Consider the following 25,783-nt stretch of genomic DNA (forward strand, 5'->3'; position numbering starts at 1 on the left):
ATGTCGGTAACGAGATCCCCGATGTGGACTTCCTGGGGAAGGAGAACATTCTCTCGTGAGGGGTAGCATTGGTGGCTGTACAGAGCAGTGACCGAATGGAATGGAGCGCCGCAGGGAGGACTTCCTGCCAGCGAGAGGTCGGAAGGCCCTTAGATTTCAAGTTTAAAAGGACTGCCTTCCAGACCGTCGCATTCTCCCTTTCCACCTGGCCATTCCCCCGGGGGTTGTAGCTGGTGGTCCTGCTTGTAGCGATACCTCTCGAGAGCAGGTACTGCCGGAGTTCGTCGCTTATAAAGGATGAGCCCCTGTCGCTATGAATATAGCTAGGGAAACCGAACAAGGCGAAGAGGTCATTCAGACATTTAATGACCGTGGTACTGGTCATGTCTGAGCAAGGGATGGCAAACGGGAAACGGGAGTACCCATCAATTATGTTGAGGAAGTACACATTGCGGTCGGAGGAGGGGAGGGGCCCTTTAAAATCGACGCTCAGCCGTTCAAAGGGGCGCGTGGCTTTGATCAGGCTTGCTCTGTCTGGCCTATAAAAATGCGGTTTGCACTCGGCAGAGATTTGGCAGTTCCTGGTCATGGTCCTGACCTCCTCGATGGAGTAGGGCAGGTTACGGGATTTGATGAAGTGAAAAAACCTGGTGACCCCCGGGTGGCAGAGGTCATTGTGGAGGGTCTTCAGTCTATCGACCTGCGCGTTGGCGCATGTACCACGTGATAGGGCATCTGGGGGCTCATTGAGTTTCCCGGGCCGGTACAAGATATCGTAATTGTAGGTGGAGAGTTCGATTCTCCACCTCAAGATCTTGTCGTTCTTGATTTTGCCCCTCTGCTTATTATTAAACATAAAAGCTACTGAACGCTGGTCAGTGAGCAGGGTAAATCGTTTTCCGGCCAGGTAATGCCTCCAATGTCGCACAGCTTCCACAATGGCCTGGGCCTCCTTTTCGACAGAGGAGTGTCGAATCTCGGGGCCCTGGAGGGTCCTTGAGAAAAAGGCCATGGGTCTCCCCGCCTGGTTAAGGGTTGCAGCTAGGGCGAAGTTGGATGCGTCGCTCTCCACTTGGAAAGGGATGGACTCATCCACTGCATGCATTGTGGCCTTCGCAATATCTCCTTTTATGAGAGTGAAGGCTGCACAGGCCTCTGCTGTCAGGGGGAAGGAGGTGGACTTGATGAGGGGTCTGGCTTTGTCCGCATAGTTGGGCACCCACTGAGCATAGTACGAGAAAAACCCTAGGCATCTCTTCAGTGCTTTTTGGCAGTGGGGGAGGGGGAGCTCCATAAGGGGGCGCATCCTGTCGGGGTCGGGGCCGATGACTCCGTTCTCCACTACACAGCCAAGAATGGCAAGGCGCTTGGTACGAAACATACATTTGTCCTTGTTGTATGTTAGGTTCAGCCGCTGGGCCGTACGGAGGAATTTCTCTAGATTAACATCATGGTCCTGCTGGTCGCGGCCGCAGATGGTGACGTTGTCTAGATAGGGGAAAGTGGCCTGGAGCGGGTTCTGGTCGACCATCCAGTCCATCTCCTGTTGGAAGACTGAAACCCCGTTGGTGACGCCGAAGGGAACTCTGAGGAAGTGGTAGAGACGACCGTCGGCTTCAAAAGCTGTGTACTGGCGGTCCTCAGCCCTGATGGGGAGCTGGTGGTATGCCGACTTCAGATCAATCGTCGAGAACACCCGGTATTGTGCTATCTGGTTGACCATGTCAGATATGCGGGGGAGTGGGTATGCATCTAGCTGGGTGTAGCGATTGATCGTCTGGCTGTAGTCAATAACTAGGCGCTGTTTTTCGCCGGTCTTCACTACCACCACTTGTGCTCGCCATGGGCTGGTGCTACTTTCAATAATCCCTTCCTTCAGGAGTCTTGCTACCTCGGATTTAATGAAGCTCCTATCCCCGGCACTGTAACGCCTGCTTTTGGTAGCGATGGGCTTACAGTCGCGGGTGAGGTTAGCGAACAAGGAGGGGGGGGGGACTTTAAGGGTGGAGAGGCTGCAAATGGTGCGCGGCGGGCGATTTAAAAGCTGCTGGCTGCAGACTGTGAGTGGGGGGAGGGGTCCGTCGTACGCTAATGTGACAGTCTTAAGGTGGCACTGAAAATCCAACCCCAGTAGAACGGCAGCGCAAAGATGGGACAGGACCAGGAGTTTAAAATTTTTGTATTCTGTGCCCCTTACTGAAAGGGTCACTACACAGTAGCCACCGACGTCCGCTGACTGGGCTTTGGAAGCCAAAGAGATCCGATGTCGCGTCGGCAGGACCGGGAGAGAGTAACTGCGCACCGTGTCGGGGTGGATAAAGCTTTCCGTGCTCCCGCTGTCAAAAAGGCAGGTAGTGGCGCGGCCGTTTACCGTATTGTCCATCATGGACCTAGACAGTTGATGAGGGAGAGATTGGTCCAGCATCACGGAGGCCAGCGTATGGTCGAGCGAGTCGATGTGGTCGTCCGATGAGGTGGTGGTTGAGTCCGGGTCCCCCGTGGTTGAAGTTGGAGACGTCCGAGATGGCGGACAAAATGGCGGCGCCCATGGTCCCGATCCCCACGCGGCTGGGGGAGCCCAAGATGGCGGACAAGATGGCTGCCCCCACGGTTCGCACGCGGCGCTGCTGGCGTTAGCGGTTTTACCTTTGCAGGTGCTGACATAGTGTCCTTTCTTCCCGCAGCCGGAGCAGGTAGCGTTTCTCGCCGGGCAGTGTGCTCTGGGGTGTTTTGCCTGGCCACAGAAATAACATTTCTGTGCCTTGGACATCGCAGCAGCAGTTGAAGGTGGCGGTCCCATGACCCAAGGTTGTGGCGTCCACGTTGCGGAGCGGTTAGGGGAGAAGGCGTCCATATTCCTGTGGGCCGCGTTGAGCGAGAGCGCGAGGGACACTGCCTTTCTCAGGTCCATTTCTCCCTTTTCCAACAGTCTCTGCCGGGAGTAGTCGGACCTTAGACCCGCAACGAAAGCATCTCGGATCAGTCCCTCCGTGTGTGCTGCGGCTGATACTTCTTTGCAATCGCAGTCTCGGCCGAGTATCCGTAGTGCCCGTAGGAAGGCCTCCACTGATTCCCCGGGCTGCTGTCTGCGGGATCTTAAGAGGTGCCTGGCATAGACTGTATTTACCGGGCATGCATATTGCCCTTTTAGCAGATCGATAGCCGCCACATAGGTCGTCGCGTCCTGGATTATTGTATAAACTTGGTGGCTCACCTTTGAGGCCAGGATTTCCAACTTGTTTTCGTCCAGGGTCACAGTTGAGGCTTGCAGGTAGGCCTCGAAGCAACGCAGCCAATGCGCGAATTTGGTAGCCGAACCCGCTTCTTGGGGGTCTAGGTCCAGGCATGTTGGTCTGAGGGCTCGCAGCAGCTCCTGCTCAGCGTTTGGTGCAGCAGCCTGCTGTTCAGCGTTTGGTGCAGCAGCCTGCTGTTCAGCGTTTGTCGACATTTTGTTTTTGCTAATAAAATTGATGCGCTATCAATTACTCATAAAAGACGGAGAGTTAGGAGAGTAACTAAAGGCTTTTATTAGCAAAGAACAGAGCGTGCCTCTCGTGGTTGACTGGGTTCCAAGAAGGCAGGGGGCTGCAGGTCAATCACCTTTATACCTGGGCCTGTGGGTGGAGCCAGCCGAGACATGTTGAGGCATGCATAGGTACAACAGTGTGTAACAACAACAACAACAGTGAATAACAATAACAGTGGTTTACCACACTAGTGCAAATGATTTGCGCTGGACGTAATTTGCGCTTGAAATTCATCGATCTTTTACACTGTTTTTGCCGATTTTGGGCAAATTGTGCTGAAAAAAAACAGTTCAACCGAGCAAATTCCTGCCCAATGTTAAGTTATTTAAAAAATAACTTCAAAATCTTTGTCCTTATTTGAAATCCCTCAATGGCATTGCGACACCCTCCTCTGCAATATCCCCCCAACCCCATGTTCCTACTGTACCCTCTGGTCTTGTGACTGGTTTACAGTGTATGTCTCTTTCTTCCCCGCCTCCCCCCCCCCCCAATGGTTGGTGATAGATGTCCAGTTGTCATGCCCCTTAACTCTGAAATTCTCTTCCTGATTCCCTCTGCGTTGCTACCTCTTTCCCCACTTTCAAAAGCATCCTCAATAAGTACCTTTTTAAACGTGCCATCAGTCATCTCCCCTAACTTCTGTTCTTCCTACTCCGATCCCCGGACACTATTGTAAAAGAATATGGGACATACCATGTGAAAGTTGCTACAAAAGTGTCTTATCGTTAAAGAATGAATGCATGAGGAAGAATGTGATATTGCCTAATAAACTTAGTTATTAAATATATTCTTGAATGAAATTAAACCTCTTGCAACAAACGTACCCCTCAATTTCCTTCTGACCTAGTGGTGTTTGAAGCTGGTAGTTTTCTGTATATTTCATATCTCTCGCTATATATCTGGGATCTTGTTGCCCTTGGGATTTTCTCTGGTTGAAATATTAAGAGTGTAGCCCAGAATGAGTCCTGATATGTGATATAGTGGTGGGTATTGTCTGCTCAGAATGGCTTGGCATGAAGGTCTTAGTCCCTTTGTGACTCTCGCTGGGAATATGGAAATTCTTATTTTTATGTAGAGATTAAAACTCATTTGCAGATTGGGGGAGATCATGCCCATTGTAGGTAATTTGTAGTCAGCCTTTTTACTGCTCTGTCTAAGGGAATACTAGCATTTACATTTGCTAGTAAACATTTCAAATGCAGGTTACCCTGAGGATATAGAAAATGCTGTCCTTGCATGATTGTGAGAAAACAGTAGTTAATTGGAAGAACGTCAAAGACAATTGTTATTACATTTCTCTGTTTATTATCTGTGAAGTTTTTTCTCCAAAGCAATACCTGTATTCGCACAATTAATACTTGTAGAGTTAGCAAGGCAGACGGAATTAAGAGAGTTTCACAGTGCATTGCAAACATATTGATTGCTTTCAGTACAGATTCTACCAGGTGACTGGTACAAATGAGGGTTCAAAATATTCCTAGTTTAACATACAATAAAAGTCTTACAATGAATGTTTTGACCAAGTCAGGATTGATAGTTGTAGACAACAAAGTCTGTAGCAGGCTGAAATTAAAGTTTCAATGAACTTGGATCAGAGGTTCTCAAACTTTTTTCCAGAGTCCCCATTTTGAGATTCATGTCCCATGCCGCCTCCTTAATTCTATGTGCCCCGCTCACCTCATCCCAGCAATTTGGGGGCCTGTCTCAGGGTGTTCGGTACATTTTCATTTGAAATGTAAGCTAAGTGCACCTATCAATTCAGGTGAGGATCTATTTGGACTGTTATAATATTGCCAAAAGACACTGCCTAGCTGGTGGGCGCTGGCAGCTGTCAAACTAACAAGTACGAAAGCCACTGATGCAGCCTCGCATAGCCAAAGGTGCTGCTCTATGGGACAAACTCAGCACAATGCTGAATGTTTGAATCCCTGCCAATTTGTAGAAGTGGATGTTTGGTATATCAGAGCTGCTTCTGGTGCATCAACAAAGTAGCTCCAAAAGGTCTAACAAGAATGCAGCGCTGTGCTGAGATCACCCCATTATGTACCTCCTCTGGCTATTCAAGGCTGCATCAGGGGCTTTCATACTTGTTAGTTATGCGCCCCCCCCCCGCAATAATCTCGTCGTGCCCCCCTTCCCCAGTTTGGGAACTTCTGACTTAGTTGAAGGGATGACAGAGCCAGACAGGGTTCAGTTCAGTCAGCCTTAAACCAAGAGGGGCACTGTACCATATTTTTCAATAATTTAAGCCGAATATGATGTCCCTGCATATTTGGCAACATTAAGTTTGTATTGTAAATATTTATTTTCCCAATATTTCCATATTCTGCTTTGGGTCCTTTGTTGGTTTGGTTTTATCAGGGAAGTTTTTATTCAAGTCTTTTAGTGGGTCAAAAGGTCAGTTTTTATATTGCTATGTTTTCGTATGTTCAGGTTGGAGAGTGTGTAGGAACAATAAATAAAGTTAGTATATAATCTGTTCCCTTTCATTCTCAGGAAGGGATTTCTGCAGTCAAAACAGTCACACAAAAGGTATGTTTTTTTCCACCAGTTTATCCCTTGTATAATGATAAAGAGCATATTTGATAACTTACCAAGAGGACAAATACCACTGCATTTTTTGAAGATGGCTATACTTATTGAACTTAAATAGTAGAACAAAGCAATGGCCTAATATTTCACTGAAAGTATGGATTACATTGCAGTATTATAGTACTTCTTGTTACTACATGTTGCTTGTTTATTTACAAAGCTTATTTATGGAATCTAGTGCCAAGAATCAAGAGCTACCACAGTACAGAACTGAACAAATCTATTTATACTGTCTAAAGATCTGAAGAAGTACTGTAACTATTATACCTGGACAGTACAGTATGTATAATTTTCAGTCCATCTGTAACTTTACATGGGATTACATAGGATATACGGCACAGAAACAGGCCATTTGGCCCAACCAGTCCATGCCGGCATTTATGCTCCACTCGAGCCGCTTCCCGTCTTTCCTTATCTAAATCTATCAGCATAACCCTCTATTCCCTTCTCCCTCATATGCTTGTCCAGCCTCCCCTTAAATGCATCTATACTATTCGCTTCAACCTGTGGTAGCGAGTTCCACATTCTCACCACTCTTTGGGTAAAGAAGTTTCTTCTGAATTCCCTATTGGATTTCTTGGTGACTATCTTATATTGATGGCCTCTAGTTATGCTCTTCCGCACAAGTGGAAACATCCTCTCTGGATCCACTCTATCAAAACCTTTCATAATTTTAAAGACCTCTATTAGGTCATCCCTCAGCCTTTTTTCAAGAGAAAAGAGACCCAGCCTTTTCATCCTTTCCTGATATGTATACCCTCGCATTTCTGGTATCATCCTTGTAAATCTTCTCTGCACCCTCTCCAGTGCCTCTATATTCTTTTGAACTGCACGCAATACTCTCAGTGTGATCTAACCAAGCTTTGATACAAGTTAAGCTTTTCAATTCTATCCCTCTAGAAATAAACCCTAGTGTTTGATTTGCTTTTTTTATGGTCTTGCTAACCTGTGGCACAACTTTTAGTGACTTGTGTATTTATACTCCGAGATCCCTTTGTTCCTCTACCCCACCTAGACTCGCACCCTCTAAGTGATCAGTGACCTCCCTATTTTTCCTACCAAAATGTAATACAGGTACCTCACATTTATCTGTGTTGAACTTCATTTACCAATTATTTGCTCATTCTGCAAGTTTATTAAAGTCCTTCTGTAATTTGTTGCAGTCCTCCTCAGTATTGACTGTCCCCCCCCCAATTTGGTATCATCCGCAAATTTAGAAATTGTGTTTTTGAATCCGAAGTCTAAATCGTTAATATAAATTGTGAACAGCAGTGGTCCCAGCACTGATCCTTGTGGAACACCACTACCCACCTTCTGCCACTGTGAGTAGCTACCCTTTACTCCTACTCTCTGATATCTGTCCTGAAGCCAGCCAGCAATCCATTCTGCTACTTGTCCCCTGACTCCGCATTCTCTGACCTTGTTCATCAGTCTATTGAGGGGTTCATCAGTCTATTGAGGGGTACTTTATCAAAGGCCTTTTGAAAATCTTTAAAAACTTTTTAACAGGTTATTGAGCTCCATAATAAATAAAGAAGATAGTTTAGTTTAATTTCCTGCAAACCTAGCTATAACACAGAAGTTGCAGAATTTTATAAAAATTACTTTGGGTTCTTTTTAGTCTTGATTGCAGGCTCCCCCTAGTGGCTCAGTGGAGAAACGTGGTGTAATTCTGTGCAAAACAGACCTGATCAATCCCTGATGTTTACTGAGTCAGCTGATCTCAGCCACAGAAGGGAAAGGAGTCCTGTAATTGGTTACAGTGGTCCTGGGCTAGGAAAGGCAAAAATCGGTCAGGGTTTTCACTCCTCATTGTGTGACCCTAATTCGAAAGTACATATGTGTGAAAGTGGGATGAGAACAGAATGCGGCTTGACTATGAAAGCTCCACTGCCTCCTGCACGGCCTGCCTCCCCCAATGCTCGGCCCATTCAAATTTTTGCGCTTGCACGGTATCTACAGCGCAAAAGCCGGTGAGCGGCCTACGCAGGACCTTGCAGATGACTGCGCAGCTTAGCGGGAATATTGCTGCTGACCCTCACAATTTGGGTTCACACATATCTATCTTCATCATTAAATGTATACCATGACAAATTTTGTTTGAAAACACTCGTATAAAACGTTTTGGGGCGTTTTACTACGTTAAAGGTGCTATATAAATGCAAGTTGTTGCTAAATCTGTAAGGTGGCACTTAATGTGTGTCAGCATAGCTCAGTGGTAGCACTCTTGCTGCCGATTCATAAGGTCATGGGTTCAAGCCTCACTCGGGGACTTAAGCACCGATTCCAGGTTGACACTTGAGGGAGTACTGCATTGTCAGAGGTGCCATCTTCTGGAAAAGACACTAAACCAAGTTGTCCTCTGGCTGTTCAGGTGGATGTAAAAGATCCCATGGCAATATTTAAAGAGATGGGGAGTTCTCCGACACCTGGCCAACATTAATCCTTCAACCAATACTACAGGAAACTTTCTGGTATCCAGCACTGACGGGACCGAGCTGGTGCTGTACCATCAAAACTGCCGTAGAAACCAGCGCTAATGTTAAAACATACGGAGCTTTTGAGCTCCATGTGAATCAACAAACCCTGCAGCTTCAAAACAGTCGGCCGCAGCTTAAAAGCGTCTCTGTAGCTAAGCAACAGCTTCAGCTAGACCTTGCAGAGCCTGACTGGAAAAAAAAAAGCAACGAGAAGCAAAAAAACTTATAGGAAATGGCTCCTGAATTTTGCCAGTAGATAGAGCTTTCCGGACATTTAACCTCTGGTTAAACGAAAGTTTCCTGTATCACAAACAGATTATCTGGTTATTCATCTATTGCTGGGACCCTGCCGTACGCAATTTGACTGTTGCATCTGCCTAAAACAACAGTGATCACATTTCGAAAGTAATTAATTAATTGTGCAGCATTTTGGGATGTCCTGAGGATGCGAAAGGTGCTATGTAAATACAAGGTAGTACATTATTTCTGATCTGGTTGAATATATATAACCATATAAATAACATCTACTAGATAACAAATTATTAAATGTTTATAATCTCCCTAAAATATTTAAAGTTACCCATGCTGTTGCTAGTATGCTACTCCTGAACTAACTCTTCTTTTCAAAAGCCCATCTGTATCTTGGGACTCACTATTCCTTAATTGCTTGCAGCTTGATTTCTTCTCCTGGGCTTTCTTTATGCCAAAGGAGAGCCAATCACACATCTGTGATCAGCATAATCTTGGGCATCTTTTGTGCATGCCCATTCGTGTTATGCTTTATAAAAAAAAAGCCTTACTTTTATTTTTTCCCTTGCCTTTTTCTCTTTTTGCAAAATACCCTTTCAGTTCGGCATATACATTTTTGTTTTTTGTGCTACATTTGAAACTGTGCATGCTGATTATCGTTTCATTATGCTCACACTTATTGTTGCAACCCATACATTGAAGTACATATACCGTACTAAGATATATTATGCTAAAAAGCTATTATAATTAATTATCAGTAATTTTACTCTCTCCCAGTTTTCTTCCCTTTTATGGCACCCTCACTTGACAGTGCTAACTCGTGTTTAAGTGCAATTCCACAGGTGTCACCAGCCAACCAGTACCTTACCTGTGTGTTCATTTTTCACACACAAGTCTAGAGAGTGAAGGTTGTCAGGTTTCTGTATTGTGGGGGCCAAATCATGTCGTCTTGTGACATCCACAGTTACACACTTCAGGATCAGGAAGGAACATTGTGACTTGCATGTTAGCACTGAGGCCAAATATAGCTCCTCCTACTGCCCCAACTCCGCTCAGGCCCAGGATTGCAACTAGGGCTTCTCGGTCTGTATGGAAATAACATTGGTTAGTGCATTTAGCCGCTAAGTCATTGGGAGAGACATCATTATTTCGCACTACACATACTGTGACAGATGTCATCAAAAACACCAAGCCTGTTAGCTATTAGTTTTATGATATTTAAAACATTTTCATTGCAAAGCAGTGTCTTAGCCCTCTCAGAAACCCCTGTCCATAAGTGATGTTTTCAAGCCTGATTTAAGACTTAAAATTGTTTTGACTGGCTAATCTTATGGATAAACCTGCTAAGTGTAGTGATTATATTATAGTCGTCACTCTTTCAACATGGATGTAGTTATGCATCAATGACAGTGTGTCCTGGTTGACAGCAGCTGGCATGGCAGCAAATATGAGGGAAAAGTTGACACAAAATTGAATCAGATGACCCCATGAACTTCACAGTACATATAATGAAAGGAATGGATACATTGGAGTATTTTCAAGACTGTAATTTGATTTTGGGATTAAAGTGTCAGTTATAAACTATAAGAGCAATCTGATCACCTTGATGGAGTATGGTCACCATTCTTCTATTTATTCTATGTACATTAATATTTTTTTTTGCAATCTCTTCCCCTAGTCCCACTCTACACAAAGATAAGTACACATGAGGGAGGCCATTCGGTCCATCTAGGTCAACCTTTCACTAAAATCTAAAGTCCCCAATCACAACATCTAATTGCCTCTTGCATGATACTGTAGGAATCGTCAGATCCCTAGCTGAAATACTGAGGTCGAGTCAGTCCGACAATTAAACGAAGTTTAATGTAAACTAAAGAACAAACAATGGAATGCAGGAGAAACAATCAACAGGCCTTTTCTTAAGGCTGGCTTCACGAGGTCTAACCTGGGAACCACCCAGCCTGACGTCATGACGTTTCCCGCCGTTCGGGACGTCACGTGACCAACGTGATGGCGTCATCGCGCTGGTTCTGGAACTTACCGAGAACGGGTTATTTACAAACAGTAAACAAACATAGGTGCTGTAGCACTCTGTTAAAGGCAGTTATATAGTCCCTTGGTGGCTTTGCCACAATACAATAATTTTTGTAAAAACATGTTTGATAGTAGTGAAAAGTCCCGGAGCAGTATAATTGCTGTAAACAAGAGGAACTATTTTATGGTGAAATGTTATATACTTTGTTTCACGGGGAGGATGCCCTATACAACACTCAAAACAACGATCATGAATACTGAACACAACTGCTGGCATTGGGACCATATTTAACGAGATATTCCAACAACTGCAGGCAATGCAGTCTCTGCCTCATGCAGCTAGGAATCTCAAATAAATGTTACTTCGCTCCAAGCTGGCTCCAATTCATAGAAATTAGGCAGGGAGGTTTGTGCCAGCATTACCACACCATGTAGGCACACCCTTATTCATGAAACCTGAAAATAGACTATCTTGTGAAAGTGTTTGATGCACAAGAGGAGCATGGTTCTATAGGTTCTCCTGATAGTATTTTAAAACAAGGATTGTGTATTGGAAAAGTACATAGTACACCTGGGGGTCACCATTGACCAGAAACTTAACTGAACCAGCCATATAAATACTATAGCTAAAATAGCAGGTCAGAGGCTGGGTGTTCTGTGGCAAGTGACTCACCTCCTGACCCCCTAAAGTCTTTCCACCATCTACAAGGCACAAGTAAGGAGTGTGATGGAATATTCTTCACTTGCCTCGATGAGTCCAACTCCAACAACACTCAAGAAGCTCGACACCATCCAGGACAAAGCAGCCCGCTTGATTGGCACCCCATCCACCACCTGAAACATTCACTCTGTCCACCAGCGGCATGGCTGCAGTGTGTACCATCTACAAGATGCAATGCAGCAACTCACCAAGGCTTCTGTGATAGCACCCCCCAAACCCGCAACCTCTACTGCCTAGAAGGACAATGGCAGCAAGCGCATGGGAACACCACCACCTCCAAGTTCACCTCCAAGACCATAAGAAATAGGAGCAGGAATAGGCCATTCGCCCCCTCGAGCCTGCTCTGCCATTCAATAAGATTATGGCTGATCTGATCTTGGCCTCAACTTCACTTTCCCGCTCGTTCCCCATAACCCTCGACTCCCCTGAAGCTCAAATATCTGTCAATCTCCGCCTTGAATATATTCACTGACTCAGCCTCCACAGCTCTCTGGGGTAGAGAATTCCAAAGATTCACGACCCTCAGAGAAGAAATTCCTCCTCATATCTGCCTTAAATGGGCGACCCTTTATCCTGAAACTATGCCCCGTAGTTCTAGATTTCCCCCCACGAGGGGAAACATCCTCTCGGCATCGACCCTGTCAAGCCCCCTCAGAATCTTTTATGTTTCAATAAGATCATCTCTCATTCTTCTAAACTCTAATGAGTATAAGTCCAACCTGTTCAACCTTTTCCCATAAGTCAACCCTTTCATCTCAGGAATCAGCCTAGTGAACCCTCTCTGAACAGCCTCCAATGCAAGTATATCCCTCCTTAAATAAGATGACCAAAACTGTATGCAGTACTCCAGGTGTGGTTTCACCAACGCCTTGTACAGTTGTAGCAAGATTTCCCTACTTTTATACTCCAACCCCCAAGCAATAAAGACCAACATTCCATTTGCCTTCCTAATTACTTGCTGTACCTGCATGCTAACTTTTTGTGTTCCATGTACGAGGACACACAGATCCTTCTGTACTGCAGCATTCTGTAGTCTCTCCATTTAAATAATAATTTGCTTTTCTATTCTTCCTACCAAAGTGGATAACCTCACATTTTCCCACATTATACTCCATCTGCCAAATTTTTGCACACTCCCTTAACCTAGCTATATCCCTTTGCAGACTCTTCGTGTCCTCTTCACAACTTGCTTTCCCACCTATCTTTGTATCGTCAGCAAATTTGGCTACAGTACACCCGGTTCCTTCATCCACCCTGAAGGGATAATTACTAGCCCTAGCCCCTTTAGGGCTACCCCAGATCAGGCGTATTCCCCAGACATTCACTTTCAACTAAAGTTTGAGGTAGCCGAATCCTAAAGACGCTTAATTCGGTTGAAAGGTCCAGGCTACCTCTTCCTAAAGGAAAGGAACAACCTGAAGATGTTACCGTCCTCCAGATAGCACTTTTAATAAGTTTACCTAGACTGTAATGTTCTGGATATTATGAGGGTCTGGAAAACTCGCCCAGAATTCTGCAACTCCTCACCAAGGAGCGTACAGAGATTCAGTTCGCGAGTTTGATACAGAAGTACTATGTGAGACAATTCTAAAAATATATAAATTTATTAAAGAACCGACATGTAATTTACAGCTGGTGATTCAATCGCAACATTAACAGTTCCAAAAACAGAAATCTTACAATTCTATTATCAGAGGTTCTTATTCTCAAATCTTAACTTCGTTACATTTTTACATTTCTTAGTCTTATTCCAGGATATCCACCTTGATCCCCGAGATACAAAGAGTTGAAGACTTATGGAGCTTGCCTCTGAAGCCTGAGAATCGCTTTGCCTCTTTACAGCAAATCTATCATCCCATTTGAAAGTTCAATTTTTATACCCTTTGAAGTTTTCTGCTGATATAAGCTAATTATCTCTAGTCATTTTTCAGCTAATCCCTGCTATTCTTAAAGTCAGTTCAGCTGATAGCATTAAGAATTATGTCTCTACCTTTAGGTGTTTGAAGCTTATCATCAAAAACGGTGTGGAGCAGGTGCATCTATTTAATGTCATTCTTACCAAAGTCTTCTGTTTGTATCTTTTCTGTGTTTCTTTCCAAAGTGTTGGTTTAGGACACCTTAACATTGTGTTCATTCCAAGGCTTCAGACTTTCAGGCACCTCCAACTTCCTGTTTCAATAAGGTTATTGATTCAGTGTCAACAACTTATCTCAATAGCCTGAATGCTGTTTACAGCTTTTCCATTGTTGAGGCTTTTAGATTTTCAAGCCCAGTTTGTCATGTTACAAAGGCCAGAATTCTTTCATAGAATGGTGTATTTTTCTGAATATGGCTTATTCCTTCACAACCCCACTAGTTACAGTTTGCCAACCTGAAAATGACCCATTTAAGAACATAAGAAATAGGAGCAGGAGTAGGCCATTCAGCCTTTCGGGTCTGCTCTGCCATTCAATGAGATCATGGCTGATCTTCTGCCTCAACTCCATTCACCGGCCCTATCGCCATATCCCTGGATGCCCTTACTAGTCAGAAATCTATCGACTTCTGTTTTGAATATACCCAATGACTGAGCCTCCACAGCCCTCTGGGGTAGAGAATTCCAAAGATTCACTACCCTCTGTGAAGAAATTTCTTCTCCTGTCAGTCCTGAATGGCCTACCCTTTATCCTGAGGCTGTGGCCCCTGGTTCTAGACTGCCCAGCCAAGGGAAACATTCTCCCAGCATCCACCCGATCAGCCCTGTAAAAAATTTTGTATGCTTCGATGAGATCCCCTCTCATTCTTCTGAATTCAAGAGAATACAGGCCTAGTTTAGTCAATCTCTTCTCATACGACAGCCCCGCCTTCCCAGGAATCAATCTCGTGTACCTTCGTTGCACTCCCTCTATGGCAAGTATATCCTTCCTTAGGTAAGGAGACCAAAATTGTACACAGTACTCCAGGTGTGGTCTCACCAAGGCCCTATATAATTGGAGTAAGACTTCTTTACTCCTGTACTCAAATCCTCTTGTAATGAAGACCAGCATACCATTTGCCTTCCTAATGGCTTGCTGCACCTGCACATTCACTTTCAGTGACTCATGTACAAGGACACCCAGGTCCCTTTGAGCATCTGCATTCCCCAATCTTTTACCATTTAGGAAATACTCTGCCTTTCTGTTTTTTCTACCAAAGTAGATAACTTCACATTTATCCAAATTATATTCCATCTGCCATGTTTTCGCCCACTCACAGAGCCTGTTGAGATCCCCTTGAAGCCTCTTCACAACTGACAACTGACACTGCCACCTAGCTTTGTATTGTGGTAAACCACTGTTTGTATTCCACTGTGCACATGCCTGTACATGCCTCGGCTGACTCCTCCCACGAATCCAGGTATAAAGGTGACTGCTCCACATCCCCTTTGTATTCTGGACCGGTCGACCACTCGAGGCACACCTTCATTCTCTTGTTAATAAAAGTCTGTTAATTACTCGCTTAATCTCAGTCTTTTGAGTTATTGATAGCGCATCAATTTTATTAACAAGATTTTTATAATGGAGAAGATCCTCACACCAGCATGCCTGGACTTAGATCATCGGGAGGCGGACTCATCCACCAAGTTTACTCACTGGCTTAGGTGTTTCGAAAAATTCCTGACCGCCTCCGCTGCAATCAAATCGGACGAGGACAAACTGGATGTCCTGACCTCCAAAGTGAACCACCGAGTGTACTCGGTCATCCAAGACGCGACCTCGTACGCGGATGCTATCAAGCTCCTCAAGGACCAGTACACGCGCCCAGTGAACGAAGTGTACGCCAGGCACCTTCTGGGGAGTCGTAAACAACAACCTGGGGAATCGACCGAGGAATACCTTCAGGCACTGTCTGTGCTTGGCCGGGCCTGTGGTTGTAAGGATGTAAAGGCCGCCGTGTACACAGAGGAACTTATCCGGGACGCTTTTGTAGCGGGCCACAAGTCCAATTACACCTGACAGCGACTGTTGGAGCAGAGTGACCTCGACCTCAACAAGGCCTCTGAACTTGCACTATCATTGGACGCAGCCTACCGGGGCATGGATGCCTACTCCTCTGCACCGTGGACGCCGCGGGGAACGACAGCCTGGGACACGGTAGGACCGTCTCATAGCGCCGTGCCACCCCAGCCATGGCCCAACTACCGCAGCAGTGTCCCAAGGCCAGACAGCAGTGCCCCAAGGCCAGAAATGTTACTTCTGTGGCCAGGCCAAACACCCCAGAGCGCGCTGCCCGGCGAAAAATGCGATCTGCTCGGGCTGCGGGAAGAAGGGACACTACGCCAGCGTCTGCAGGGCCAAAGCCACCCCGAACCCCAGCAGCGCCGCGTGTGGGCCGTGCGGGCTGCCATCTTGGGCCTCCCCAGCCATGTGCGAACCACTGGAACAGCAGCCATTTTGGACGCCTCCAGCCACATGGGGATCATGGACGCCGCCATCTTGGACGACAGCCGGGACGCAGCAGGCCCCCAACACCGCCTCATCTGATACCCACAGCGACACACCGACCCCTACGCTGGCCTCCGTTACACTGGACCAAGCGAGACCGCACCAGCTGGCCAGTTCCACAATGGACATTAAGGTAAATGGTCACGAAACAATCTGCCTTTTTGACTCTGGGAGCACGGAGAGCTTCATCCACCCCGACACGGTGCGGCGTTGCTCTCTCCCAGTCCTGCCTGCGCACCAGCGGATTTCTATGGCCTCCGAGTCCCAGTCGGCGGACATTGGCGGCTACTGCGTGGTGACACTCGTAGTAGACGGGACTGTGTACGATAATTTTAAACTTCTGGTCCTGCCCGACCTCTGCGCTGCCGTTCTACTGGGGTTAGATTTTCAGTGCCACCTTAAAAGTGTTACGATGGCGTACGGTGGACCCCTCCCCCCACTCACAGTCCGCAGCCAGCAGCTTCCAAATTGCCCGCCGCGCACCAGTTGCAACCTCTCCACACTCAGAGTCACCCCCCCCCCCCCCCCCCCCCCCCCCACTGTTTGCTAACCTCACCCCCGACTGTAAGCCCATCGCCACAAAGAGCAGGCGATACAGTGCTGGGGACAGGGTTTTCATTAAAACCGAAGTGGAGTGGCTCCTGAAGGAAGGGATTATTGAGGGCAGCACCAGCCCCTGGCGAGCCCAGGTTGTGGTCGTTAAGACCGGCGAGAAGCGGCGCCTGGTCATCGACTACAGCCAGACAATAAATCGCTACACCCTGCTGGACGCTTACCCACTCCCCCGCATAGCTGATATGGTCAACCAGATCGCGCAGTACCGCGTCTTCTCGACCATTGACCTGAAATCAGCGTACCACCAGCTCCCTATCCGCCCTGAGGACCGCCAGTATACTGCCTTTGAGGCAAACGGCCGCCTCTATCACTTCCTTAGGGTTCCCTTTGGCGTCACCAACGGGGTCTCCGTCTTCCAAAGGGAGATGGACCGGATGGTCGATCAAAATGCGTTGCAGGCCACTTTCCCATATCTGGACAATGTGACCATCTGCGGCCATGACTTGCAGGACCATGACGCAAACCTCGAAAAATTCCTCTGCACCGCCCAACTCCCGAACCTGACGTATAACAAGGAGAAGTGCATATTCCGCACAACCCACCTCGCCATCCTTGGCTGTGTTGTGGAACACGGAGTCATCGGCCCCGACCCCGACCGGATGCGTCCCCTTATGGAACTCCCACTGCCTCAAGGCCCTGAAGAGGTGCCTAGGGTTTTTCTCTTATTACGCCCAGTGGGTCCCCTACTATGCGGACAAGGCCCGTCCGCTGATCAAGTCCACCTCTTTTCCCGTGACGGCAGAGGCCCGCTTAGCCTTCCACCGTATCAAGGAAGACATTGCCAAAGCCACCATGCACGCAGTGGACGAATCCATCCCCTTCCAGGTGGAAAGCGACGCGTCCGACTTTGCCCTGGCCGCTACCCTCAATCAGGCGGGGAGACCCGTGGCCTTCTTTTCACGAACCCTCCAGGGCCCGGAGACCAGACACTCCGCTGTTGAGAAGGAGGCCCAGGCTATTGTGGAGGCTGTGCGTCATTGGAGGCACTACCTGGCCGGAAAACGATTTACCCTGCTCACTGACCAGCGTTCAGTTGCTTTCATGTTTAACAACAAGCAGAGGGGCAAAATCAAAAACGACAAGATCTTGAGGTGGAGAGTCGAACTTTCCACCTACAATTACGAGATCTTGTACCGGCCCGGGAAGCTCAATGAACCCCCGGATGCTCTATCGCGTGGCACCTGCGCCAGCGCGCAGATCGATAGACTGCGGGCCCTCCACAATGACCTCTGCCACCCGGGGGTCACCAGGTTCTTCCACTTCATCAAGGCCTGCAACCTGCCTTACTCCATTGAGGAGGTCAGGACCATGACCAGGAACTGCCAAGTCTGCGCTGAGTGCAAACCGCACTTTTATAGACCAGACAGGGCTCACCTGAAAAAAGCCACTCGCCCCTTCGAGCGCCTGAGCGTTGATTTTAAAGGGCCTCTCCCCTCCTCCGACCGCAATGTGTACTTCCTCAATATTATTGATGAGTACTCCCGTTTCCTGTTCGCCATCCCCTGCCCGGACATGACCAGTGCCACGGTCATTAAATGTCTGAACGACCTCTTCACCCTGTTCGGTTTCCCCAGCTATATCCATAGCGACCGGGGCTCATCGTTTATGAGCGACGAACTCCGTTAGTACCTGCTAGCTAGGGGTATTGCCACAAGCAGGACCACCAGTTACAACCCCCGGGGGAACGGACAGGTGGAAAGAGAGAATGCGACAGTTTGGAAGGCCGCCCTGCTAGCCTTAAAGTCTAGGGGCCTTCCGACATCCCGCTGGCAGGATGTGCTCCCCGATGCGCTCCACTCTATTCGGTCACTGCTCTGCACTGCCACTAACGCCACCCCTCATGAGAAAATGTTTGTCTTCCCAAGGAAGTCCACATCGGGGACATCGCTACCGCCATGGCTGACGTCCCCAGGGCCGGTCCTACTGAGAAGACACGTGAGGACCCATAAAACGGACCCCCTGGTCGAGAGGGTCGACCTCCTCCAAGCCATCCCCCAGTATGCTTACATTGCGTACCCGGACGGGCGGGAGGACACAGTCTCCATAAGAGACCTCGCACCCTCGGGGGGCCGCAGTAACCCACTACCACCCCCACCCCCCCCCCTCCCCACGATCCGATATCCAGCCCCAGCAGACGGCAGGCCTGGGCCCCGCGACCCGCTCGACATCTACGAGGACTACACTCCAGTGCCCCAGCCTACGCGGGACTCGACGCCGGAAGCTTCACTACCCCTGCCGTCGCCACGCCGATCACAGCGGCAGACAAGACCTCCGGAGAGACTCCAATACACTAACTTTTAATACACTTCACCCCGCCGGACTCAATTTTAAACAAGGGGTGAATGTGGTAAACCACTGTTTGTATTCCACTGTGTACATGCCTCGGCTGACTCCTCCCACGAATCCAGGTATAAAGGTGACTGCTCCACAGCCCCTTTGTATTCTGGACCGGTCGACCACTCGAGGCACACCTTCATTCTCTGTTAATAAAAGCCTGTTAATTACTCGCTTAATCTCAGTCTTTTGAGTTATTGATAGCGCATCATGTATCATCAGCAAACTTGGAAATGTTACATTTAGTCCCCTCATCCAAATCATTGATATAGATTGTGAATAGCTGGGGCCCAAGCACCGATCCTTGTGGTACCCCACTAGTCACAGCCTGCCATCCTGAAAAAGACCCGTTTATCCCTACTCTGTTTTCTGACTGTTAACCAATTCTCAATCCATGCTAGTATATTACCCCCCAATTCCATGTGCCCTAATTTTGTTCACCAACCTCTTGTATGGGACCTTATCGAAGGCCTTCTGAAAATCGAAGTACACCACATCTACCGGTTCCCCTTTGTCTACTCCACTAGTTACATCCTCAAAGAACTCCAATAGGTTTGTCAAACAGGACTTCCCTTTCATAAATCCATGTTGACTCTGCCCAATTTTACTATTAGTTTCTAAGTGCCCAGTTATTGCATCCTTTATAATAGATTCCAGCATTTTCCCAACTACTGATGTGAGGCTAACAGGTCTGTAGTTCCCCGTTTTCTCTCTCCGTCTTCTTCAATAGCGGGGTTACATTTGCTATCCTCCAATCTGCAGGAACCATTGCAGAATCTATAGAATTTTGGAAGATGACAACCAATGCGTCCACCTCTTTCAAAACCCTAGGATGTTGGTCATCCGGTCCTTGGGATTTATTGGCTTTTAGTCCCATTAATTTTGCTAGTACTGTTTTTTTTACTAATAATAATTTCTTTAAGTTCCTCATTCTCGTCATTCCCTTGGTTTTCTCGTATTTTTGGGAGGTTTTTAGTGTCTTCCTCCGTGAAGACAGAAACAAAGTATTTATTTAATTTCTCTTGCCATTTCCTCATTCCCCATTATAAATTCTCCCATCTCTGACTGTAAAGGACCTACATTTACCTTCACCAGTCTTTTCCTTTTCACATACCTATAAAAGCTTTTATAATCAGTTTTCATATTTTTCGCTAGTTTGTGCTCATATTCCATTTTCCCTTTCTTTATCAATTTCTTGATCCCCATTTGCTGATTTCTAAAAATATCCCAATCCTCAGGCTCACTGCTTTTTCTGGCAACTTTATAAGCTTCCTCCTTTGACTTAATACTAGCTTTAATTTCTTTTGTTAGCCATGGTTAGTTCACTATTCCTTTTGGGTTTTTATGCCCTAGAGGAATATATGTCTGTTGCAAATTATGCATTATTTCCTTGAATGTTAGCCATTGTATGTCCACCTTCATACGTTTTAGTGCAGTCTCCCAATCTACCATGGCCAACTTGTCCCTCATACCCTTGTAGTTTCCTCTGTTTAGATTGAAGACCTTAGTTTCAGATTGGACTACATCACTCTCAAACTTAATGTAAAATTCAATCATATTATGGTCACTTGTCCCTAAAGGCCCCTTTACCACAAGATTATTGATTAGCCCTTTCTCATTACACAGTACCAGATCCAGAATAGCCTGTTCCCTGTTATCCCGACTCTCTGTTTTTTGTTAGTTAGCCAATCCTCTATCCATGCTAATATATTACCCCTAACATTGTGAGCTCTTAACTTGTGAAGTAACCTTTTATGTGACACCATATCGAATGCCTTCTGGAAATCCAAATACACTACATCTACTGGATCCCCTTGATCCACCCTGCTCGTTACATCCTCAAAGAACTCTAATAAATTTGTCAAACACGATTTCCCTTTCATAAAATCATGTTGACTCTGCTTGATGTCCCGCTACTACTCCCTTAATAATGGATTACAGCATTTTCCCAATGACAGATGTGAGGCTAACTGGCCTATAGTTTCCTGCTTTCTGTCTCCCTCCTTTCTTGAATATGGGTGTTACATTTGTGGTTTTCCAATCTGCTGGGACCTTTCCCGAGTCTAGGGAATTTTGGAAGATTACAACCAATGCATCCACTATCTCTGCAGCCACTTCTTTTAAGACCCTAGGATGCAGGCCATCAGGTCCAGGGGACTTGTTAGTCTTTAGTCCCATTAGTTTGCCTAGTACATTTTCTCTAGTGATGGTGCTTGTTTTAAGTTCCTCCCTCCCTTTTGCCCCTTGATTACTATTATTGGGATGCTTTGAGTGTCTTTGACCGTGAAGACAGATACAAAATATTTGCTCAAAATCTCTGCCATTTCCTTGTTTCCCATTACAGGAAACTTTGTGTTATCCGGAGGCTAACTGTCCGGAATGCTCGAGCCACCGGCAAAAATCAGGTGCCGTTTTCGTTAGGTTTTTTTTTTCTCGTTGCTTTTTTCCTCAACAGTCAAGGTCTGCTGAAGCTGTTGCTAAGCTACAGAGACGCTTGGACTGTTTAGAAGCTGTTGCTAAGCAACAGGGTTTGTTGACAGATATGGAGCTCAGAAGCTTCCGTATCTTTCAACATTAGCGCTGGAGTGTCCGGCAGTTTTGAGGGAATGGCAACAGCTCGGTCCCGTCGGTGCCGGATAGCACAAAGTTTCCTGTATTAATTCCCCAGTCTCGCCCTCTAAGGCACCAACGATTACTTTAGCTACTCTGTTCCTTTTTATATACTTGTAGAAGCTCTTACTGTCTTTTTTTTACATTTCTTGCTAGTTTACTCTCATAATCTATTTTCTCTCTATAATTTTTTTTAGTCATTCTTTGCTGATTTCTAAAAATTTCCCAATCTTCTGGCCTACCACTAATCTTCGTAACATTGTATGCCTTGTCTTTCAATTTGACACCATCCTTAACTTCCTTTGTTAGCCACGGATGGTTCATCCTTCTCGTAGAGTCATTCTTATTGAAATATATCTTTGTTGAGAGTTATGAAATATCTCCTTAAATGTCTGCCACTGCTTATCTACCATCTTACCATTTTATCTATTTTCCCAGTCCACTTTAGCCACCTCTGTCTTCATACCTTTGTAATTGCCTTTATTTAAGTTTAAGACACTAGTTTCAGACCCAAGTTTCTCACCCTCAAACTGAACGTGAAATTCTATCATGTTATGATCACTCTTTCCTACCAGATCCAAAATAGCCTGTTCCCTGGTTGGTTCCACAATGTATTGTTCTAAGAAACTGCCCCGAATACACTCTATGAACTCGTCCTCAAGGCTACCTTTGTCAATTTGATTTGTCCAATCGATATGAAGATTAAAATCACCCATGATTATTACAGTACCTTTCTTACAAGCACCCATTATTTCTTGATTTATACTTTGTCCTACAGTGTAGCTACTGTTAGGGGGCCTATAGACGACTCCCACCAGTGACTTCTTTCCCTTTCTATTTCTTATCTCCACCCAAACTGATTCTACGTCTTGATTCTTTTCCTTTCTGCCTATCCTTCCGAAATGTCAAATACCCCTGAATATTCAGTTCCCAGCCTTGGTCACCTTGCAACCACGTCTATGTAATGGCTATCAGATCAGACCCATTTATTTCTATTTGTGCCGTCAATTCATCTATCTTGTTATGAATGCTGCGTGCATTCAGATAAAGAGCCTTCAATTTTGTCTTTTTAACATTTTTTCCTACTTTGACCCTATTTGCTGGTGCACTCTTATGCTTGTACATTCTGTCCCTTCCTGTCACACTCTGGTTATCACTACCCTGCACTATTGCCTTGTCCTTTCTATTTAACTTTCTAAATTTCTCCTCACCTGACCCCCCCCCCCCCACTATTTAGTTTGAAGCCCTATCTACAGCCCTAATTATTTGATTCGCCAGGACACTGGTCCCAGCATGGTTCAAGTGAAGCCCGTCCCAATGGAACAGCTCCCTCTTTACCCAGCACTGGTGCCAGTGCCCCATGAATCGAAACCCATTTCTCCCACACCAATCTTTGAGCCATGCATTCAACTCTCTGATCTTATTGACCCTATGCCAATTTGCTTGTAGCTCAGGTAGTAATCCAAAGATTATTACCTTTGTGGTTCTGCTTTTTAATTTAGCTCCTAGCTGCTCATACTCCCTCAGCAGAACCTCTTTCTTAGTCTTACCTATGTCGTTGGTACCTACGTGGACCACGACAACTGGATCCTCCACTTCCCACTCCAAGTTCCTCTCCAGCCCGGAGGAGATTTCCTTAACCTTGGCAGGCAACACAGCCTTCGGGACTCACGCTCTTGGATGCAGAGAACAGTATCTATCCCTCTAACTATACTGTCCCCTACATTCCTTTTTACTCCCCCAACTTGAATGGCCCCCTGTACAACAGTGCCGTGTTCAGTTTGCTCATTCTCCCTGCAGTCCCTGCTCTCGACCGCACAGGCTCGTACTTGTTGGACAAGTGCAAGGGCTGAGGCTCCTCCAATGCTGCCATCTGGATCCCCATACCTGCCTCACTCGTAGTCACACCCTCCTGTCCCTGACCATGGACCAAATTTAAAGTATTTATCCTAAGGTGTGTGACTGCCTCCTGGAACAAAGTGTCCACGTAACCCTCCCCCTCCCTGATGCATCGCAGTGTCCGAAGTTCGGACTCCAACTCATCAACTCTGAGCTGAAGTTCCTCGAGCTGCAGACACTTACTGCAGATGTGGTCGCTGTGGATCACACTGGGGTCCTCCAGCTCCCACATGCTACCGCTGTAACACATTACCTGCCCTGCCATCTCTATTGTATTTTATTTAACTAATTAAATGTTTTAAGTTTTGAAATATCACTCAATTATCTGAGTATAGTTTTTAATCTATAATCTCAGCTCTTAATTTAAACCAATGCCCTAGTTTAAAGAAAAAGAGAAGAGAAATGCTCACTAACCAATCATGTACCTGCTTTCCTGTGACGTCAAACTTTAATTTTTTTTTCCTTTCTCCCCCCCCCCCCCCCCCGGCCACAGGTCCGTCCGCTCCCGGCTAGTTGTTTTTATCTCTGCCGCCCCTCCTCTGGTCCTGCTCTCGCCTCTGGTCTCAGGCCTCGGGCGCTGTTGTTTTTATCCCTGCCCCATCTCCTCTGGTCCCGCTCTCGTCTCGGGCCTCAGGCCTCGGGCGCTGTTGTTTTTATCTCTGCCGCTCCTCCTCTAGTCCCGCTCTCGCTTCTGGTCTCGGGCGCTGTTGTTTTTATCTCTGCCACTCCTCCTCTAGTCCCGCTCCAAGTCACACATCATCCTGATTTGGAAGTACAGGAAACTCTCGTTTAAACGGCACCTAAATATCCGGAATTCTCTATTAACCGTAAAATTCATACTCCGAAAACACCTCAATAACCGGAAATGTTGCCGAGTCCGAGTCTCCCGCGGTGGCCAAGTTAGTCAGTGTGGGTAGTTCTCCAAACTGCCACTATTCGGCTTCTTGGCACTGTCAGAAGTCTGAACACCTCAATAACAGGAGTCTGACTCTTTGGGGGAGAAATTGAGTATAGCCCTGTTTGGGGCGCCAGCCTCACCAGGGCTAAAAGTAGCGCCCCGGAATAATTCGCTCCCCCACACCGGAAATTGAGTGGTTGCGCCCCAAAGGGAAGCGCGGCGCTACTGGAGGCGCCCCGCATCCCTCTTGGGGCGCTGCGAGTGAATACCGTGGTGCAACGTGGCGCTGCGGCATTGCAGGCCTTCCTCCCCTTCTTAAAGGGGAGGGGCCTTGTGCAGCGCGATCTGGGGCCCAGCTGGGTCCCCGAGGATCGGGAGTGCAGGCAAAAGGGTGCAGGAGGCCGGGGACAGGAGCGCAGGCAGGTGCTGGCAGGCGGCCAACAACAAAAATGGCCGCCCCGCACTTCGCCTTTAATTTGCGCCTCCCCGGCCGCAGGTAGGCCCCCCTGAACTCGTCGGACATAGCGTCCGGCGGTAAATCAGGGGGCGCTGCCGAATATCGCGGCCGGGGCGCTGCGCACACCGATGACGTCATCGGCAGCGGCGCAGCGCTAACGGTTAGCGCCACCACTAACGTCCCGTGGAATTTAGCGGGAGGTGTGGGCAGTGCCTCGCCCGGGCGCCAGTTGGCTTGCGACTCACTTAGCGCCCTCTTAAGGCGCTAACGGGTGGCACAACCAACTGAATTTCTCCCCCTTTGTTAAAAATAGCCTTGGTAGATAACCCTCTCCGTCATCCGGAATTTTTAATCAACCGGCACCATCCTGGTCCCGTCAGTGCCGGATACCAGAGAGTTTCCTGTATATTGTCGTTCCTTTATCGTTGCTGGGTCTAAATCCTGAAACTCCCTCCTTAATAGCACTGTGGGAGTACGTTCACCACAAGGACTCTACCGGTTCAAGAAGGCGGCTCACCAACATCTTCTCAAGGAAAATTAGGGATGGGCAATAAATGCTGGCCTTGCCAGCGACGTCCACCTCCCACGAATTAATTAAAAAATACACACAGCTGTGAGAGAAGTGAATAATCAGCCAGAAAGAAAAACTTACTTTGGTATTGTAAACTAAAGAACTGAGAGATGGCACAGTATAATGGAGTGTTGGCATAGCTGCTAACTTCTGAAAGCCCTCACTCCCCCTTCCCCCCCCCCCCCGCCCCCACTCACCCAATCAAATTCTCAGATTGGAGGGGGCATTAATTAATTTTTTTTAAACCATGTCATATTTTTGAAATTCTAAAGATTAGTGTCAACCTTCAAGTGCATTGTATGTGTGTGCCTTGTTTGAAAAGGATATTGATGC

At 46.9% G+C, this 25,783-nt stretch overlaps 1 protein-coding gene across 6 annotated transcripts in view; it reads left to right on the plus strand.

The window, feature by feature from the left end:
• Window positions 1-25,783, plus strand: part of fars2 (phenylalanyl-tRNA synthetase 2, mitochondrial) — a 577,514-nt gene that overhangs the window by 19,626 nt on the left and 532,105 nt on the right. For 4 of the 6 annotated variants that reach the window (XR_015078551.1, XM_085989235.1, XM_085989234.1 and 1 more), the window contains exon 2: window positions 6,024-6,059. The exons of 1 other annotated variant lie outside the window; for it this stretch is intronic. The gene's annotated coding sequence lies outside the window, so the exon portion shown is untranslated. Of the gene's footprint in view, window positions 1-6,023; window positions 6,060-25,783 lie in introns of those variants that run through there. One more of the 6 variants, XM_085989238.1, reaches the window with a different exon arrangement.

This window comes from Somniosus microcephalus, chromosome 5 (assembly GCF_052327205.1).
Source record: "Somniosus microcephalus isolate GS21.2 chromosome 5, FLI_Smic_1.0, whole genome shotgun sequence".
Taxonomy (NCBI): Eukaryota; Metazoa; Chordata; class Chondrichthyes; order Squaliformes; family Somniosidae; genus Somniosus; species Somniosus microcephalus.